The 20964-nt window shown below is 41.4% G+C and overlaps 1 protein-coding gene across 5 annotated transcripts in view; it reads right to left on the bottom strand.

Annotated features, from left to right (window-relative positions):
• Window positions 1-20557, bottom strand: part of ZBTB20 (zinc finger and BTB domain containing 20) — a 356126-nt gene extending 335569 nt beyond the window's left edge. For 4 of the 5 annotated variants that reach the window (XM_049891897.1, XM_049891354.1, XM_049888355.1 and 1 more), the window contains exon 1: window positions 2196-20557. The gene's annotated coding sequence lies outside the window, so the exon portion shown is untranslated. The other variant, XM_049889174.1, reaches the window with a different exon arrangement.
• Window positions 20558-20964: the final 407 nt, after the last annotated feature.

Here is a 20964-nt window from a genome sequence, read left to right on the forward strand (position 1 = left end):
ACAAAAACATCTTTAACATAATAATACAGTAATAATAATAATGATGCTTTGGTGCAGGTCGCAAAGTAGTGCCCAATTGTTATTACAATCCATTGTATGTACCTCAAATTTTTAATGTAATAGTCTTTACAGGGGTTGGTTCATAACCGTGGGTTGTATGTAAGTAGGGCATTCATAATCTGAGGGCTGCCTGTAATGCTAAAGCATTTTTAACTCTTAGGAGGAATCTACTGGCAATGTGCTACAGCAAGGACAATCAAAACAATAAAACAGCATCTCTTTCCAAATATTTAAGAACATTGGATACGTGCACGTGAGGCTAGTTTGTGGTTCTCACAAGCTTTAGCCTATGAGAACCATCTTGGAACACCAAAGGCCCCTCCCTCTAAAGAGCGATTCACTTCAGATGCGGCCACACGGTCAAATGCTCAAATGCTTTCATGGCCACCATGTTTTTGGTTTGTTGTTTTTTTCCTTTCCTGCTCTTAATAGTTTGGAACATGCCAGATTCTTGAACTTGGAAAGAAGAGGAGAGAGCACAGTAAGATGAAACAAGTCTAGGAGAAAAACTAAGAAGGGACCTAATGGTAAGGGACAAACATGCGTTGCCACTGAGATTTCCCTCCAGGAAGAGCCTGCGTTATTAACAAGGACAAGGAAGGGATGCACTGGCTAGAAAGCTGGTCTGTTGACTCATCTGCTAGGCTCATTTCAGACAGGATGCAACCACCCCGTCCCACTCTTTGGACGAGTTCTCAGAACACACGCAACCAGGGTCTCTTATATCAAGGGACAATCCGATATTTGGGTTTCATCCGTGAGGACAGTCATCTAGTTTTCTTATGTCAGGATGAAAAATTTCCCTGGGTCCAAATAAGGATGATCGTTGCATTCTTCTGTTCTGCTTTCTAACATTTAAAAGCAACCATTTCTTAGCAAAGTGATCTTTGGAAGACCGGATTAGAATATTCTTTTGCTAGACATCCACTAGAGATTCTCCTTCCTGCTTGGCTTGGAACTTCAGTATTCTGAGCATAATCTAAAGGCTCAGAACCGAGATGCATGAAAAGTTGGTGGGAAGAAATTCCAAATGCACAAATAACCCGCTTTCACTTCCTCCTCCTCCTGCCCCTCATACCACCACCCGCCCACACTCACTCACCTATCTTCCTCCTCCCACCAGCATGTTTGCTAGGCCTGTCAAGGCTGACATCCATCCGTGGCTGGCGGCGTGCAATCTATGCCTGCAGGCTCACCCCGAGCCCAGACTCAAGGCTCTGCCCTTGTCCACAGGGTGCTCTCGGTTCTACACACTAAAATCTTCCTCAGTCCCTTTGATAGCTTTTTTTTTTTAAAAAAAAAAAAAAAAAGGTTTTTTTTTTTTTTTTTCTTTTTTAAAAAGGCTTTTATTTCCTGCTTGTCTCAGAGACACCAAGAATAGAATCCTTTACACATCAAATTCTGGAACCTCACCACTCACCAGGACTGTGGTTCCTGATCCAAGGAGTGACGACTGAGAATCAGCACACAGTCTCTTGAGAGGGTCCAGGCCTGGCTGTTAAGCTCTCTGCTCTGATTAGTTCACAGTGTTCCGGAGTGTTGAAGCACAGAAATTAGGGAGGGGAGGTGGAAGGAAAATCACTGGAGCCTCTGACGATCTAACTTCCACTAACTGAGAGGAAATGTCTTATAAAGAAACAACAGCAAGAGAAACAACAACAACAACAACAACTAAAAAAACCCATCCCGACCTGCCAGAGGAATGTACATTATTGTTTCCCGACGGAAAACTTTAGCCCACACCAGAATGCAGCCATGTGTCCTGAAACTACCTCCCTCAAAACTGAAAGGAAAAGAATCAAGAAGAAAAGGAGCACAGAAACAGATTTTGTATCCCCCTAAATTTGGTTGGGAAGTTCACACGAGTTCCCAGCTGACAAACTAAACTCAGCAGTTTCAACGGTGTCACTGTTCCCAGGGCTTCTAACGGAGGCTGCTTATTAGCAAAATTTCATTGCTGCCCGGATCACTGCTGTACCATGCAGACATTTTCAGAAGGGAAGTGGGGGGGGGGGGGGTGCGACTGGAGGAGAGGAAGAAGAGAGGATAAAACAGCCATGATAAAGTGAGCCCCCACCCACCACCCGACCACTGCTTGTTGAGGACTTGGTGGTAGGTGTGTTTCATCTACTTACTCTGTCTGCTCAGGAGGCTGGGCTTCCTAATTTCCAGCTCATGCTGGACTGTACCATAAGCAACAAGTGAAATGACTTCACTGATCTCATGCTAGTCCTTCGACTCCTGTCCACATCACTAAGCGACTGCACGGCTTGGCACAGGCCAGGATGAGTCAGCAGTCTCTGGTCAGGAGAGGCCAGGCCTGGGATAGCAGGGGGTGTAGGTCAGGAGCAGAGTGAAGCAGAAAGGCAGTCTAGAGGGCAGGGCTCAGCTCTGCAACACAAGGGGACACTGCAGGTCAAAATGAAAGCACCTCATCAGCTGTGAGGACTGTAGGGCTGGAGAAAAAGGAGCAAGAAGGACAAGGTTGGAACTGCTGCCTACCCAACACAGAAACAGCAAAACAAAGGGCACTGGCAGAGTCCTGGAGAATAAACAGTGCTCGTTAAGATTTCTGGAATACCCTTCCTTCCCTGTGTCCCTGAACTTGAATTAAGAAATGATGTTTATCTATTGTCATGGATTGAACTGTGTCCCCCCAAAATAAGTGTGAACTTGGTTAGGCCATGATTCCCAGTATTGTGTGGTTGTCCTCCATTTTGTGATTGTAATTTTTACGTTAAAGAGGATTAGTGTGGGGTTGTAACACCCTTACTAAGGTCACATCCCTGATCCAATGTAAAGGAAGTTTCCCTGGAGTGTGGTCTGCACCACCTTTTATCTTACAAGAGATAAAAGGAAAAGGAAGCAAGCAGACAGTGGGGACCTCATACCACCAAGAAAGCAGTGCTAGGAGCACAGCCTGTCCTTCGGACCTGGGGTTCCTGTGCAGAGAAGCTCCTAGTCCAGGGGAAGACTGATGATAAGGACCTTCCTCTAGAGCTGATGGAGAGAGAAAGCCTTCCCCTGGAGCTGACACTATGAATTTGGACTTCTAGCCTACCAAACTGTGAAAAAATAAATCTCTCTTTGTTAAAGCCATCCACTTGTGGTATTTCTGTTATAGCAGCACTGGATGGCTAAGACATCTATATACTATCCTGGTATCTTGGTATTGCTTTCCCAATCTAGTAAGGAGCAAAATGAACAAATGAAAATACCAAGTACTATAGTTAAACAGCAAGAAGGAGAAGCCTTATACTTTATAAAAGCATATCCTTGAAAGTATCCAATATCTGAAAGATGTACATTTGGGTTAACAGCGTCTTTGCATGGATGACCCAATACTGGGCATGAAATGGTTAAAGGAAATGGGTGGTGGTAGAGAAGAGCTGAGAGAAAAGAGAGGCACAGCAAGTCCAATGAGGGAACACAGAGGAAATATGACATGGTGTTGGTATTTCTACTCAATGGGGTCAACAAAAACCTCCATCGGGAAGTGATGCTTCCCACCAAAAGGACTTTCAAACACCCCGCCTTTGAGGGGCACAGGGCCGGTGGGGGGCGGGGGGAGGTTCATAAAATACATCAGCAGCAAACATTTTGTTTTGGAGGGGCAGATCCCCATATAAGTCAACTGATAAAGAGAAGTCTTGGTATCTGAAACAAACTTTGCGGACCACATTTGGATAAGGAAAGCGAGGTGGAGACTGAGAAACCACCAAATAGTGCTGATGGCCCCGAATAAGGGAGAAAGTGTAATCTCAGGTCAGATGGTGTGCAGCAAGAATGGCAGGGTTGGAAAGCACTCGTAAAAGACTTCTTCCAAGTTCTTTGAAGAGAAAAATAAGAACCCACCATATATTCCTATAGGGTCGCCATGAGTTGGAATCGACTCAATGGCAGTGGGTTTTGTTTTGTTTTTGTATATTCCTAGTTGTTATCCCTGAGAGATGTACAGAAGTATAGGGGTAAGAAAATGTAAATTGTATTGAGTTTTAATTACAGAGAGTATGATGTTATCTCAACACATCTTTATTTTAAATGTTTAACCTTGGACAAATGAACTTTTCTAGCCTCGGTTTCCTTCTCTATAAAATGGAAGTAATATTATCATCCTCACTGAATTATTCTAAGTGCATAAATCCTTATCGCAGCAGTACCTGTCACATGGTGTACACTCGAAAGTGGCCATTATTATTATTATTTGATTATCATATCATCTCTATTAAGTGCCACATGAAGGAATCCTTCTAGGGTTGTTCCGCTGAACTTCATGGAACCAATATGAAGACTAGAGAAAGTTAGTTGAGTCACACCCCTTAGAGAAAACCGCTCTAAAAAGCTTCTCTCTATCTAGGTATGTTAAACATTGTATTTGACCACAGAGGATGTTGAAAATATTATATTAAAACCTTGACTTGGGGGCATCTATGTTGTCAAAGTAACTTGGAGCCTAAAAGTCTCCAGTAACGAGAAGCCTAAGAAAGAAAAGAGGAATTTTTGGAAGCTTCTCCAAGAGCAACAGGATTAACAGCCTATTGGCCTTGTACCACATGATGAAGGTTTTTTTTTTTTTTTTTTTTACCAAAAGGGAAAACTTAGTCCAGTTGATCATCTCGACCTAACTGATTAATTGTGGGCCTGGCCATCTGGCTGGTGAACGCTGACACCCAGCAGTGATTACCGTGTAACTCAAATCCGGACGCAATTTCCCTGATGGTGCCCACAATAATGGCTGCTCTGAACTTAAGGTTAGTTTATTCAGGCCTCTTGGCTCAATCTTGTCATGGAACAGTGGTTGTGCCAGGGGATGTTTTACTAGACCTGGTCAAGCATTATCTTCTCTTATTTCAGTTACCCCCCGCCCTTCCAACTCCACGCCTACCTACTCCTAAGCCCTCTCTTGTATGTAATCACTTTTCATGCAAAGCGTTCCATCTGTAAGTTTCATTATCTTGTCTGATTCTCTCATTTCCAGTTGCTCTCTTCTGAAAAATATTTGACTGGTCTAAAACACTTGTGCTACCTTTTCATGGGGAGGCCTATTGAAATGTTTTTCTTGTATCTTCTGTGCTCCTGGTTTACTTTAATTTACTCTATGCTTTCCAAAAAAAAAAAAAAAAAAAAACTTTTAGAAAACTATATTTCACTGAACTCAAGAGTCTGATTAAAAGACCCTCACATGGCCTGAGTACTCCATTAGGTTAACAGAATAAAGGGTTAATAGAAGATAATTCTTACATCTTAAACCTACTTCTGGGCCTCTGTTAAGAGTGGCCCATGGAGGGCAGGAGAGCAGACCTCAAATTCTAGTAAAAAGACCAGACTCAATGGTCTGACTGAGACTAGAAGGGCCTTGGAGGTCATGGTCCCCAGACCTTCTGTTGGCCCAGGACAGGAACCATTCCCAAAGCCAACTCTTCAGACAGGGATTGGACTGGACTATGGGATAGAAAATGATACTGGTGAGGAGTGAGCTTCTTGGATCAAGTAGACACATGAGACTGTGTGGGCAGCTCCTGTCTGGATGGGAGATGAGGGGGCAGACAGGGACAGAAACTGGCTGAATGGACACAGGGAATACAGGGTGGAGAGAAGGAGTGTGCTGTCTCATTAGGGGGAAAGCAGCTAGGAGTATACAGCAAGGTATATATAAATTTTTCTATGAGAGACTGACTTGATTTGTAAACTTTCACTTAAAGCACAATTTAAAAAAAAAAGAGTGGCCCATGGAGAAGATGCTTTCCACCAGGACTCTGGAGCACATTTCGCTGCTAGAGAAAGAAAGTCAAGCTTCTGTAAATAAAAAAGGATCAATAGCAGTGCCACCCACAACCCAATCTACTTCTGGAGATAACCTGTATATAGGAAAATTCTCGAAGCAGATCAAACCTGAATACGTAAATATAAACTCTGGAGGATTACAACCAAGTTATTTTATTGCTTTCATGGGAAGACACAGGGGTGTGAACTGACAGAAGGCGTCTTGCCACAAGGTTGGCCAATGAGTCATAATGAAGAAGACTTGCTACCCTTTCCTTCTCACAGATCTATTTCCACCTCTGAGTTCATTGTTTCTCTTTCTCCCCGCAGATGCTGAATTTTAATATGTTCCAGGCTGGGTTAGTGTTAATTTTCAGCCGGGATGGCAATAGCGGGCTGTCCTGCAGAGTCCCGGACTGGGAGTTGGGAAATGCGTTTGGCTCGACTGTCCATAAACAGCTATGTGTCTCGGGCAAGTCCAGCCCTTCAACTCTCCATGTCTCAGTTTCTTCATTGAAAAATGATAGGGTAGGATGGCATGAACTCCACAGCCTCTGCTAACACTACGGTTCTATGGCTCTGCAGCCCATTTCCTTTATTTTCCTCTGGCACCAAGGGCTCAACAGCTCTGCGTATAGTCATTTCTCTGCCTTTAGTTACTGATGGAAAAACACCTCCTTCGTCTACTACCTGGCAGTTTGTATTCGTAACCTCTCTCAGTTTCTGATGTGAGACCTTTTGAGTCATAAACACTCACGCATCCAGATAAAAAAAAAAAAAAAAAAATTTTTTTTTTTTTTTTTTTAATAGATGCTTTAAATTTGGAGGTATTTAAGGAGAATAGCTTCCCAATGTAGAACATTTAGTGTGGCTCGGCATGAAGGAAGCCAGCCATCCAAAAGTAGAGCAAAGGGGCCAATTTACAAATGAGAGGAAGCCTTTCATAATAAGAGTCTCCAGACTCTTTTAGATGAAGCTAAAATGCTACCAACTTGCAACCACTTTTCCAATCAATCGCAGACCCATCACAGACATTTAGGACTACAAATTTGAGGACCAGCACTGGCAGTGATGCAGTTCTTATTTCACCTCTACCATCCATTGCCAAGTAGGATGGCATAGTAATAAGAGCCAAGAGGACAATCTGTCATTTATTTTCCTCCAAACTTTTTGAAATTTCCCATTTGGGCTCTGTTTCCCAGCTTTAATTTGGTCGCTGCCATTTTTCAGCATTTCTTTTAACAGGTTACTAATAATTTCTGATACAGGATCTCATATTTCATTTTTTGCCGTTAGAACTGCTGTTAATATTTCATCTGCTTTCAGTTCAGCTCTGAATCATAGCGGCTGGGTTTTTGGGACACTGTTAACACTCTGGTTCTGGGAATTTGATCACCAGTGTTCACCCGGTTTGTCCAGATCTTGTGAGGGAAAAGCAGTTAGTTGACGCCTCAGGAATATTTCAGGGTGTGCTATGTACTCGACATATACTTCAGAGTTTCTTCTTCTGGATCTTTGATGAAAACAACAAAAACAAGCACTCCGTATTTGTTCTCACAGGTAACCTGCGATTGCTTCGGTGGCAGTATTCCAGCACCGGGTATAGCGGTTAAGATCCAGGACTCCCAGGAGGCATATCTGGGTTCAAATTTTGCCTGTGAACTTTACTAACTGCATCATCTTAATTGAGTTCTTTAACCTTCTCTAGCCTCTATGTTATGTTCCCATCTGTAAAATAGGGATAATAACAGTATCCACCTCTACTGAAAAAAACACATTGTCGTTGAGTTGATTCTGATTCATAGTGACCTCTATAGGACAGAGTAGAACTGCCCCATAGAATTTCCAAGGATCACCTGGTGGATTTGAACTGCCAATCCTTTGGTTAGCAGCTATAGCTCTTAACCATGACACCATCAGGTTTTAGATTCAATAAATTAATGTAAAATGCCAAGGACTTTCTGAGTTCTTAATAAATGATGGTGTTTGGGTTTTTTTTTGTTTATCATTATTATCTTAGCATTAATAATGTACAAATTCACATTACAGTATTATTATTTTCCAACATCTTTTTGAGGTCGAAAAATTATTTTTGAGTCCAGACTGTTTTTGATGGCTTTATTTTAGCCTACATTTTAAAAACATCCAGTGAAATCAAGCCAAATATTTATGAATTGATCTTTAAAACCATATGTACCCTAAAAATAGAATATAGCATCATATTATTATGCCATCTTTCAATCCAAAGCCAAATTTCCAAAACTTTTTAATTCATCTAATAGGCCTAGATAAGGCACATAGTATCAACGCTAATCCATTTCATAAAAAGGTGGTTTATATGGATTTCCTCCACCACTCCCAAAGAATACAGATTATCTTAAAATTCTTTGGGTATGGATCAGTCAGGGTCCAAAAGAAGAGGGAAACCACGTAGCAATTTGAACAGGGAAAGTTTAACGTAAGGAATTAGTAACTATAACTGGGGATTGGAGTAACGAGAAAGTAGCTACTAAGAAGTAAAGAATACCCTGAATATGTTGTTATTGTTAGTTGTCATTGAGTCTGCCCCTGACTCTTGGTGGCCCCATGCACGATGGAACAAAACACTGCCTTATCCTGTGCCATCCCCATGATCGGTTGTGGACCGGACTGTTGTGATCTATAGGGTTTTCACTGGTTGGTTTTTGGAAGAAGATCTCCAGGCCTTTCTTCTTAGTCTGAAATAACAACACACAAGCCCCCACTGACAGACAGGTGGAGGCTGTGGATGAGGTGCACTGGGCGGAAATCAAACCCATCGAAGACGAGCATTCTACCACCGAACCACCACTACCCTATCTAAATTATATAAGGATAGCAAATATAATGAGTAGCCACTACTCCTAGGACTGAGAGAGAGTACCCACGAAGACTCCCCCATCTCCCCTCAGCCCCAGGTTAAGCTCCAGGCCTTTTTGGACAGGTCACAGCCAAAATACACTGAATGGCAGAGAAGTTGTAGAGGTGCTATGCTAGCAGAACTTGCTGGAAATACACCCTATGGGCGTCAGGGAGGTGCATTATCTGAAGTGCTCCACTAAAAAACCACCCAGTGTGTGTGTGTGCGTGCGCGTGTGTGTGTACAGGGGACAGCGGATCCTGGGGGGAGTTCTAGCCCTTGTGCTCCAGAGAAGCTCCGGAAGCTGGGTACCAGAGCAGCTGTGTATGCTGCGGGAGCCTAGCACTGGAGAAGCCAGCTGTGCCGCAGGGACAGACACCTGAGAAACCACACACACTGCTGGAGCCTAGCAAAGGGGTGTGTGGGAACCAGAAAGAAAAACCTCTTCCACCTGCAGTGTCTCTCCACCACCCTCTACTGACAAAGCGCCCTTGTACCATCTGGCCAAGGAAAAACATTTAAAGGACCCAGATGCATTTTTGCAGAGCAGGCAAGGAAGGGTAAATATGGAGCTGAGAACTAATACCTTGAAAACTGGCAAAAGTATCATTATTATTTGCTCACAAATTTTATGAAATAACTCTCTTTGGAGATTATAACCCGGTATTCTCAATTTACTATACTGCTGTACGCCTTTACTAATAAATGAGCTCTCTTGGTATAGCTAAGTCCATACTGTCAGAATTCAGGAAAAGCAGATGCTATTAAATAAAAGTAGCAATAGTAGTATTTGTACAATAACCTTCTCCCCCCAGATGCTGCCTGCATTGCTTTATTTTACTGTTTCTACGTTATAGATTCACAAAAAGATGGCCAAAGTGCTCAATCATTGCCCTAAATTTATGCATCAGTGATGCCAGCCCAGAACTTCAACTAAGCGGAGGATCAGGAGAACCATTACAAACCACCCAAAGCTTCCAGAGAGGTAAAAGTTACCTCGATGGTCATTTTTTCCTTTCTCTTTCCTTTTTATTGACTCTAGAACCAGTATTTGCTTGCTCCATGAGTCATTTTAAGGGGACTGATTAACTAACAATAGGTTGCTATTTTTTTAGAACAATATATGTTCAGTAGGAAATTCGTCCCACGATTCCTGTCCTATATTGTTCCACCCTCCGTATTAAATAGAGAAGTATCAGTAATGAAGCTCTGTTAAAGGGCCAACTTGGCCAATTCTCCAAGGCACACTGTGAGAACTGGTTGTGCACATAGGTGGGACACCTACTGCAGAATACTTACCTACTTTCTTCCAATCCTTAATTTCATTAAGAAGGGAACAGAACCTTTTATTCTATAGTTTGTGGTAGGGTTGAAAAACACAAACCTTGACATCAGACAAGGGTGGTGTTGGTGAGAGGCTGAGAACACAAAAAGCGACTGGATGAGGAGAGTCCTGTGGAGAAGGAGCCATCACAAAGCTAAGACGGCAAGGTACCTGTCTCGCCCGTTCCCGCACATTTGCCTATGCCTGGTCACAGGAGTACTAGCTGTTCTCACTGTCACAAAAGAGATCTACTTGCCTCCTGATGGTTGTGCTGCCTGAAAACCAGCAGTATTATCAAGCAAACAAACCTTGTTGGGTCGCCTCCCAATCATATTGGAAGCATCACTGGCAGCTGCAAGAGGTGGTCTGTAGGATCTTTTGTTTGTGTCGTGTGTGTAAAGACTGGGGATAAACTGAATGACCCCACATTGGATGGCCCCCACACATCCACCTCTACCCTGTAATTCCTGAGTCCAGTAGGAGACAATGACAAAAGAAATTCCTAAGTCCATGGGAATCAGGCAGGCAAGTCCATTTTATTTTAGTTCGCCCTTCTATTCAGCTGGCTTTTCTGTTCTGACCCACTATACTTACTCTGTCGGTTGCTCTTACTAGCATCGTGCCTTTTTAATCAGCCTTCCTGGGGTCTGCATTTGATTACAGCATTTGTGTTCTATTTTGATTCTTTTGTACTGTGCCCTGTGGTGTTAGCTTGAAAGGTGTTATTTATAAAATGAAATTCTATTGTGTTGGCACTTGGATTCAAAGAGGACATATAATATGAATGCAGAATGTATTTAATAATATCTTGAATCTATTAAATCAATTTCTTCATGAGAACACAGAATGGGAGAAAGGCAGTGGGTTGGTAACCAGGTAATAAGACTTAAGAATCACCTGAGTCTTCCTTCCTTCACAGGAGCTCCTAAAAGCTGGCATGAGAAACTTCTCTTAACATCAGGGTTTCCAGAAGGAGGGGACTACCTTTCCTCAGCCAGGGCAGTGCAGCGTGCACCTGTTTAAACATTCAGTCATGCAGGCCAAGGATTTTCCTAAGCTTCAGATGTCTTTTTTTTTGACTAAAGAAACCAATGAAACCAAACGTGAATACGGTTTTTGTTTTTTTTTTAATCTAGATTTAGGTAAAAAGATTTAGGTAAAGAAGGATGGAAATACAATCACCTGTTTCTAAGGCTCTGCTTTCCAGATCTGTAAAAAAGAAGCACATTTCCTCTGTTTCTGGCTTCTCTCAACAGTACGTTAGGAAAATTCTAGCGATACCTAGAGCCGAGGCAGAGTTTCTAGGATGGCCTGTTTAGAAGAACGTTCTTAACTAGCAACACGAACAGGTTGCTTCACAGCTGCTGGGCTGATAGTCAAATGTTTATGGATTAGCTTGATGGAGGACTCTCCAACTTTGCTTTTAATTTTAATGCAAAGCAAAGACCGAAACAGTCTATCGTGTCTATCACAGCTTGCACAGGACCTCTGCGCTGCACACACTCATGCCTCCGCTACACCTCTTTTTTCTTTTTTGTGGATACAACTGAAATCAATGGCTAAGCAGCTGTTTGGGCAGGAAAGAAGGCAGGCATGGAAGATACTTAGCAATTAGACTCCGCAGAACTTGCTCAAGAAAGCTGTCACATTGAAAGGAAGCTGGCTTTGCAGTCTTGGAGCTACAGCTCTTAGATTTTCACCTGTTCTTACTTGCTGCTTTGTTATACAACACCAGAATACTCAGGCTCCAGCTTTCTAATAATTAAAAGGGAAATAACTACACGTATCCCTCTCTACTCTCATTGGTTTACTTTAGGGATGAATGAGATAATGGCTCTGAAATGCTCTCAATTCTTTGTAATGAAGATGAGATAAAAACGCATGATATGATTAAAAATGATAGTTTGGATTCCATTTTTAGCTCTCCAAATCCAGAGATGAGAAACACTAACAAATGAAGGAATTTCCACCCTTGGGAATAAATCTATACCCGTCATTCATAAACGACATCTCATACCTAAGGAGCTAGGAGAGGTTGGAGAACACACACCTAAAGTTTGAATGTATCAGAAGCTACTAGCATGAACAAAGAGGATCTCTGGTGGCACAGTGGTTAAGCACTCGGCTGTTAACCGAAAGGTACAGGCATGCTAGGAATGCCACATTCTTAAGGTTTTGCTTCTTAATATTATACTTATCAACCAGTCCACTGGAATATTTTTCAGGTAAAATAAAGGTCTGAAAATGAATAATAATGTTAAATCCTTGAAATTATCCTTGGATTCCAGGAGGTACGATTAAGAAATAAAATGGTTTTCATTAGTTATTTCAGTATACTACTAAGTTGTATTGAAGACTATAAGCTAAATTAAATCTTGAGGTTGAGGAAACAAAATAGGACAGGACATTCTAGTATTTACATACTAATGATCATGATGATGGCACAGAATTAGGCAACATTTTCTCTGTGTAGCTAAGGTCACCATGAGTCACAGCTGGATCTACAACTAACGACAGCAACAGTAATAGCGAGAAACAGTTCAAAATTGGAAAAGGGTGTATTCTTTCACTTGATTTATTCAATCTATACACTGAACAAATAATCCAAGAAGTCAGACTATATGAAGAAGAACACAGCGTCAGGATTAGAGTAAGACTCGTTAACAGCCTGTGATGTGCTGTTGACACAACCTTGCTTGCTGAAAATGAAGACAACTTGAAGCACTTACTGATGAAGGTAAAAGAAGATCATATTCTCCAAGATGGACCACAGGTGAACGTAATGAAGTCAAAAATCTTCACAACATCATGATAAATAGAGAAAAAGTTGTTAAGGGTTTCATTCTGGATCAACAATCAATGCTCACTGAAGCAGCAGTCGAGAAATCAAGCAATATACTGCATTGAGAAAATCTGCTTCGAAAGCCCTCTAAAGTTCTAAAGAGCAAAGATGTCACTTTGATGGCTAAAGTGCACCTGACCCAGGTCATTGGATTTTTAATCACCTCATATGCATGGGAAAGCTGAACAATGAAAAAAGGAGACAGAAGAAGAATTGATACATTTGAACTGTGGTGCTGGCGAAGAATATTTTATATACCAGGGAATACCAGAACAACAAACAAATCAATATTAGAAGAAATACAACCATAATAATCCTCGGAAGTGAGGATGGTAAGACCACGTCTTGTTTACTTTTGACATGTCATCAAGAAAGACCGGTTGCTAGAAGGGGACATCATGTTTTGTATAGCAGAGGGTCAGCAAAAATGAAGAAAACCCTCAATGAGATGGATAGACACAATGACCACAATTGCCACAACAGTGGGCTCAAACGTGTCAAAGGTCATGGAGATGGCAGAGAACTGGGCAACGTTTTGTTTGGTTACACATAAGGTTATAAGATGGAGCTGACTCCGCAGCAACTAAGGACAACATACACGAGACACTAGGAACGTGGATCAGAACACGCTCTACTTCCTGCCTCAAGACATCAAGGGGTTCGCGGCGTAGCAGCCACTTCCCAAACAGAACATACATGTTTTTCCTTTCAAGTTTTCGTTTTTCCTTTATTCAGTTGTGGTGTCCTATCTCTTATTCTTTTACTGATACAATTGCTTTAGTTATCTTGTAGTCCAACTTATGTCCCACCTTTTCCATAGATTTTCTCATTTTTGTAGTCCACATTAATTTTCCTCCTATTTTTATTACGATTATTTTGACTACTACAGCTGGAGCCAAAATATGACCTTCAGTATATCCCACCTGAATTTAGAGATCATCTCAAGAATAGATTTGACATATTGAGTATTAGTAAGTAAAGACCAGATGAGATGTGGGATGACATCAAGGACATCATATGTGAAGAAAGCAGAAGGTCATTAAACAGACAAGAAAGAAAGAAAAAAAAAAAAAAAAAAGACTAAAATGGACGTCAGAAGAGACTCTGAAACTTGCTCTTGAATGAGGAGTAGCTAAAGTGAATGGAAGAAATAATGAAGTAAAACAGATGATTTCAAAGGCGGCTTGAGAAGACAAAGTATTATAATGAAATGTGCAAAAACCGGGAGTTAGGAAACCAAAAGGAACGAACATACTTGGCATATCTCAAGCTAAAAGAACTGAAGAAAAATTGAAGCCTCGAGTTGCACTATTGAAGAATTCTGTGGGCAAAATATTGAACGACACAGGAAGCATCAAAAGAAGACGGAAGGAATACACAGGATCACTGTACCAAAAATAACTGGTTGATGTTCAACCATTTCAGGAGGTAGCATGTGATCAGGAACTGATGGTATTGAAAGAATTCCAAGTGGGACTGACGGTGTTGGTGAAAAGCAAGTCTCAAGGAACTGGCAGAAGAGCAACTGAGATGTTTCAACACACGGAGGCAGCCCAGGAGGCACTCACCACCTATGCTAAGAAATCTGGAAGATAGCTACCTGGCTAACTGACTAGAAGAGATCCCTATTTTGTCCATTCCAAAGAAAAGTGATCCAGCAGAAGGTGGAAATTATGGAATAATTTTATCATTAATATCACATGCAAGTAAAATTTTGCTGAAAATAATTCAAAAGCAGTTGCAGCAGTACATTGACATGGAACTGCCAGAAATTCAAGCTGGATTCAGAAGAGGATATGGAAGGAGGGATATCATTGCTGATGTCAGATAGATCTTGGTTAAAAGAATACCAGAAATATTCTTACCTGTGTTTTATTGACTACACAAAGGCATTCAACTATGTGGATTATAACAAATTATGGATAACATTGCAAAGAACGGGACTTCCAGAATACTTAATTGTGCTCATGTGGAACCTGTATGTAGAGCAGTCTTCAGTATGGATTATACCTCAACATAAAGAAAATAAAAATCCTTGGGTTATACCTCAACATAAAGAAAACAAAAATCCTCACAACTGGACCAGTAAGCAATATCATGATGAACAGAAAAAATACTGAAGTTGTTAAGGATTTCATTTTACATGGATCCACAATCAACGCCCATAGAAACAGCAGTCAAGAAATCAAATGACGTATTGCATTGGGCAAATTTGCTGCAAAATACCTCTTTAAAGTGTTAAAAAGCAAAGATGTCACTTCGAGAACTAAGGTGCATGACCCAGGCCATGGTATTTTCAATTGCACATATGCATATGAAACCTGGACAATGAATAAGAAGACCGGAGAAGAACTGATGCCTTAGAATTATGGTGTTGGTGAAGAATCTCGAAGGTACCATGGACGGCCAGAAGAACAAACAAATCTGTCTTGGAAGAAGTACAGCCAGAATGTTCCTTAGAAGCAAGGATGGCAAGACTTCGTCTCACTTACTTTGGACATGTTATGAGGAGGGACCAGTCCCTGGAGAAGGACATCATGCTTGGTAAAGTAGAGGGTCAGCAAAAGGGAGGAAGACCCTCCGTGAGATGGACTGACACAGTCTCTGCAAGGATGGGCTCAAGCGTAGGATCGAGCAGTGTGTTGTTCTGTTGTACATGGGGTCCGCGGGGTCGCTATGATTCAAAACCGACTGGAAGGCACCTGACAACAACAACAACATAGCTGGAGTAGACACTATCGCCTACCCAATATTTATTCCCCTGATTCCTCCTAGTTACTGACCCCTACTTTGTTCAGAGTAGCAATGTGCTCAGGCCCAGATTAGCTTTGATTGTTCCAAGGACATTGTGAGGGCAGTGGTGGTCCAGGGGCAGGATTCTCCCTTCTAAGCAGGAGACCTAAGTTTGATTCCCAGCCAATTCACTTCAAGCATAGCCACCAGTAGTAAAGGCTTGCTTGTTTTAGGATTCTGAACAGGTTTCAGTGGAGCCTCTAGACTAAGACAGAACAGAAGAAAGGTATGGTGATCTCCTTCTAAAAACGAGCCGATGAAAACCTTGTGGATCACAATGGTTCAATCCTGTTGTACATGGGGTCACCACGAGTCAGGGGCTGACTCCACGGCAGTTAACAACAGCAACAAGCCTACAATGACAAATGTATTCCCTGAGTCCCTTTCCTCCCTAGTAAGCAGTGGTGGCCTGGAGACCCAGTTCTAGTCAGTAAGGTCCCTTGGCAATCTACTTGGAAGGCTGATTTCTGGAAAAGCTTCTTTTCTGATAAAAGGAGAGACAAAGAGGGTTAGTCTGCTTTCCTTTTCTTCCCTCTTTGAACACAGACATGATGCTTAGGGTTGCAGCAGCTATTCTGTGATCATGAAGCAATGAGCAGGGGAAAAAAAAAAAAAAAACAACGAATCCTTGAGATGCTTCTTTTTATTGTTAGTTGCCATCAAGTCAATTCTACCTCACAGCGATGCTGACTTTCTCACACACCAGGAGCTCCCTATCTCTCGGCTTCTTGTTACATGAGGAAAACAAGCCTCTGTCTGTTTAAGACACTCTAGTCAGGATTTTTGACCAAAAAATAACATTTGTAATTTGAAATATCCACACCGCTCTTTCCTAACTAGACTGCAAACATTGGTCACATTCATGGCACTTCATAAATATTCATTCGTGTTACAACGTGATTATATATACTAGATATTCAATATATGTAATGAAATTCTCACTCTAGAAGTTAGGGGAAAATTTGTATTAGGGTCAAAAAAGAGGATTAAACCAGGTCAAGAAAGAAACTTTTGAGTGAAAAATAAGAAGTAACAAGAGTTTGTTACAACTTAGTTGAGTTATTCGAAACCCTGGTGGCGCAGTGGTTAAGAGCTACAGCTACTAACCAAAAGGTCAGCAGTTCAAATCCACCAGATGCCCCTTGGAAACTCTATGGGTTAGTTCTACCCTGTCCTATAGAAAAAAGGGTCACTAAAAAAACGCCTATGTGTCGGAATTGACTCGATGGCAATGGGTTTTGTTTTGGGTTTTTTTTGGCCTTAGTTCAGTTATTACATACAATAAAAGCAAACTTTCGGGTTTTTAAAAATTAGTAGAAACATTTTAAGTAAGAAACAGGACATTGAAATAAGTTTCAAAACATTAATTTTAAAGAAGAGATGGTATCAACACACTTCCTATTAAATATAAATAAGACAATGCTATACAGTTCCAGCTCTATTAAAATAAGTGAGAACCAGCACTTGTCATCTACCACTAGCAAGGAGACATTTTCTCTGTCCCTCAAGCAGCAGGACTGTGACTCGCTCAAATGCTTCAGACTCTAGCATGCTAACTAGCTTCCGGTATCTTTCACCTGAGGTTTGAACCCAGGAGGAAACGACTATAGCATTTACTTTTGGAGAAAAGACTCCAGAAGTTGGTACCAAGCTATTTTCAAGCCTTCCAAACAGGAGGATGAGAGAAATAAGTAGCTTTGGGTCGTGTTAGGTTAAAAAAAAAAAAAAACTAGGTTAGTGACCTTAAATATAAGGTGTGATTTAATCAGACGCCAGAATAATCATGGCAGGAGGTAGAGAAAAAGACGTAAAGCTGCCCGGAGTTATGGAGGCCTTTGGTGGCAGCTTTCAGCTTGAGCTAAAACTGTGCAGGATTCTGTCAAAGGCTCCACAAACAAAAGGCTGCATTATGTAACACATCTTGTATCCCTTTGTGAATTATTCCACAACAACGTTTCATTAGTACCCCCGCCCTTCCCCCTGCCCAGACGTTTCACCACTTCCAGGCCGCAACTTGTCCGGCAGGGAAACTTTCTACCTCAAATAACAGTTTACGTTTGTTAGAGACAAAAACAAACAAACAAACAAAACTGGCATTATCAGGAACCGAAGCAAATTCATTCGAACTTTATACTGACTTGGAAACTACTTCAATGAACAGGAAGTAATCTTATTCGATGAATTTTTGAATAACTCAGTAAGAGTTACCAATAATTCAGCAATGGTTAGCAACAATTTTTAAATGTTCTCTCTCTCAATCTATTGTTTTCTGATAGTGTTACTCCATCACACTCTTGGGTCACTTTTCTGTATAGCACTTAATGGCACATGGGAGGCAGCATGCTACATGGATGGCATACAGAAATACTTGTAAGTAATATGCTTTTTCAAAATAAAACATATTTTTGTGCCTATTATGAGGGTATTTTAAGATTAAATACAACCCTGCACTGTCAGGTGGGGTTTGGTGTATTTGCTATTCTTTTAGCAATTTAATTAACAATAACTTAGGAGGCCTCTATTGTAGTATTACTTTGGTCAGCTATAAAAAATAATTTCACTGCTGAATAGACTTACTCTTTGACATTGCAAACATTGGTCTAATGTTTATTATTTAGACACCTATGAAGGTGACCAGAGCCCTCGTGGTGCAGTGGTTAAGAGCTTGGCTTCCAACCAAAAGGTCGGCAGCTCAAATCCACCAGCTGCTCCTTGGAAATTCTACGGGGCAGTTCTATGCTGTCCAATAGTGTCACTAAGAGTCGGAATTGACGCAGTGCCAATGGCTTTTTTTTTTTTTAATTGTTGTTAGGAAGGTGACTAAGGTTTACTGAGGGATACCTCCTAAAACATGTCTTTCGGCTGGAGAGTCTGGGTTGTACGCAGTCATTATTTGGATGGGACTCCCCACCTATCAGGTGGTATTGAAGAATTGGGCTTTGAATCTCAGGAGGTAGTACTCTTCCTTCCGAACTGGTCTTGAATGGATATGCCAGAACTCTGTCAACTCTTGGGCAGAGAATGAGACAAACTAAAACTGTATTACTTTAATGCCAATGTTTTAACCAGGGAGAACTTGTCATCTACAAGTTTAAGATGAGAATCGTTGTTGCTGTTAGTTGCCCCTGAGTTGGTTACAACTCATGGCGACCCCAAGTGTGCAGAGAGGAACCGCTCCATAGGGTTTTTCAAGGCTGTGGCCTTTCTGAAAAGTAGATTAGCAGGCCTATCTTCTGAAGTGCCGCTGGGTGGGTTCAAATCGTCAACCTTTCAGCTAACAGTCATGTGCTTAACCCTATGTGCCACCCAGAGATCCTATGAGAATAACTTTGGAGAATCACATTTTTATGAATTATCTCAAATTCCTAATTTTACACAGTAATTTTTTTTTTTAAGCTCTCCTGGCTAAACAGCCGCTATTCCATATGAAAAGACACATCTACCCTTAAAATGTGTTGTAAGGAAAAAAACACAAGGTCTGAAATGAGATTCTCTGAATCTTGGATTTGAATCTTAATTCAACTGTTTGCTCAGTAGGCAAACTCAAATAATCTCTGTGAACATCATTATTGCTAACCTCTTCTAAAATGCCTCTAAGGACATTTTAAAAACCAGAAGGGAAAGAGCTGTATACATTTACAGTGTGTCAGAGATACATCACCCATTTCTCAATACTTACTTCTAGGACATTTGTGTGGGCTGCACAGAAACTGGACAGCAGCAGTTAAGATTTAGCCCAGCATGTGGGAACAGGGGTCTGTCACTCAGATCTCCTTCTGACACAGATCCATCAATTTCTGGGTGATAACCTGTGCACAGGCATTGTTATTGTTAGCTGCTGTTGGGTAGATGCCCACTCATGGTGACCCCACGTGTGCAGAGTAGAACTGCTCCACAGGGTTTTCAAAGCCGTGATCTTTCGGCAACAGACCATCAGGCCTGTCTTCAGAGGTCCCCCTGGGTTGGAACAGCCAACTTCTAGCTGGTAGCCAAGCACTTAGCCATTTGCGCCACCCAGGAACTCCTGTGGAAACGCTGGTGGCGTAGTGGTTAAGTGCTATGGCTGCTAACCAAGAGGCTGGCAGTTCGAATCCACCAGTCTTTCCTTGGAAACTCTATAGGGCAGTTCTACTCTGTCCTGTAGGGTTGCTACGAGTCGGAATCGACTCAGTGGCAATGGCTTTGTTTTTTTGGTTTTGCTGGGACTCCTAGACGTGGACATAATAGTCCACAGAGATCTAGAGAGGAAAGACCATGCACCTTGGGCACTGAGGCCAGAGAACCAAAGGCTGGAGTTCAAAGTATAAAACGCTGGTCACAAGTTCCATTAGTAGTTTCATAGAGTTCTGATGTGGGTCATCTTTCCTTAGAAGGAAAAAGGAAACTTGATAGGTAGGAAAGTTGGAGTAGAAAGAGTAGTTCTTGGGGAATAAAGATTTTTTATTTACTAATCACATGTTTAAGAGAGATTTCTGGATCTTTTTTTTTATAGCTATACTGGAAACCATGGTGGCAGAGTGGTTAGGAGCTAAGGCTGCTAACAAAAAATCAGTAGTTCGAATCCACCAGGCATCTCTTGCAGATCCTATGGGGCAGTTCTACTCTGTCCTGTAGGGTCGCTATGAGTCGGGATCGACTCAACGCCAATGGATAGACACTATCCTTCTTGTTGATGTTCTCCTGGTCTCCTTTTTTCCCCCTGTGATCCTAAATCCAGAAAAAAAAAAAAAAAAAAAAAAAATCTAGGTGTTCAGACTTAATTCTAGTAGTCTACGTAACATAAAGAAATATATACGGAAAGTTTTTTTTTTTTTAATTATATTAATATAATCAACTGATTTTATTTTTAAATGTCCCTGAGGGTTCTTTTTCATTGTTTGAAAGACATTTATTTAGAGTTTTTAGTAACTGTAGGTAAAAAAAAAAATAAAGTGCCTATTAAAAAACCCAGTGCCGTCGAGTCAATTCCAACTTATAGCGGCCTGGTAGGACAGAGTGGAACTGCCCCACAGAGTTTCCAAGGAGTGCCTGGCAGATTCGAACTGCCGACATTTTGGTTAGCAGCCATAGCGTTTAACCACTACACCACCAGGGTTTCCAAAGTACCTATAGATTATTCTCTATCCAAATAATTAAACAGGTAAATATACTAAATGGAGAGTTAATCCTGTCATGTATGAGACTCTTGTCTATTTCAATGGACCACTCTGAGAATTAGGGCTCTATTACCCAGCTGGAGGCCTCCTGGATTCTAGAATTTGAGATCTTTGGGTTTCTACATTCAAGGGTATGTTAAGCAACTCT

The sequence above is a fragment of the Elephas maximus genome, chromosome 1, assembly GCF_024166365.1.
Source record: "Elephas maximus indicus isolate mEleMax1 chromosome 1, mEleMax1 primary haplotype, whole genome shotgun sequence".
NCBI lineage: Eukaryota > Metazoa > Chordata > Mammalia > Proboscidea > Elephantidae > Elephas > Elephas maximus.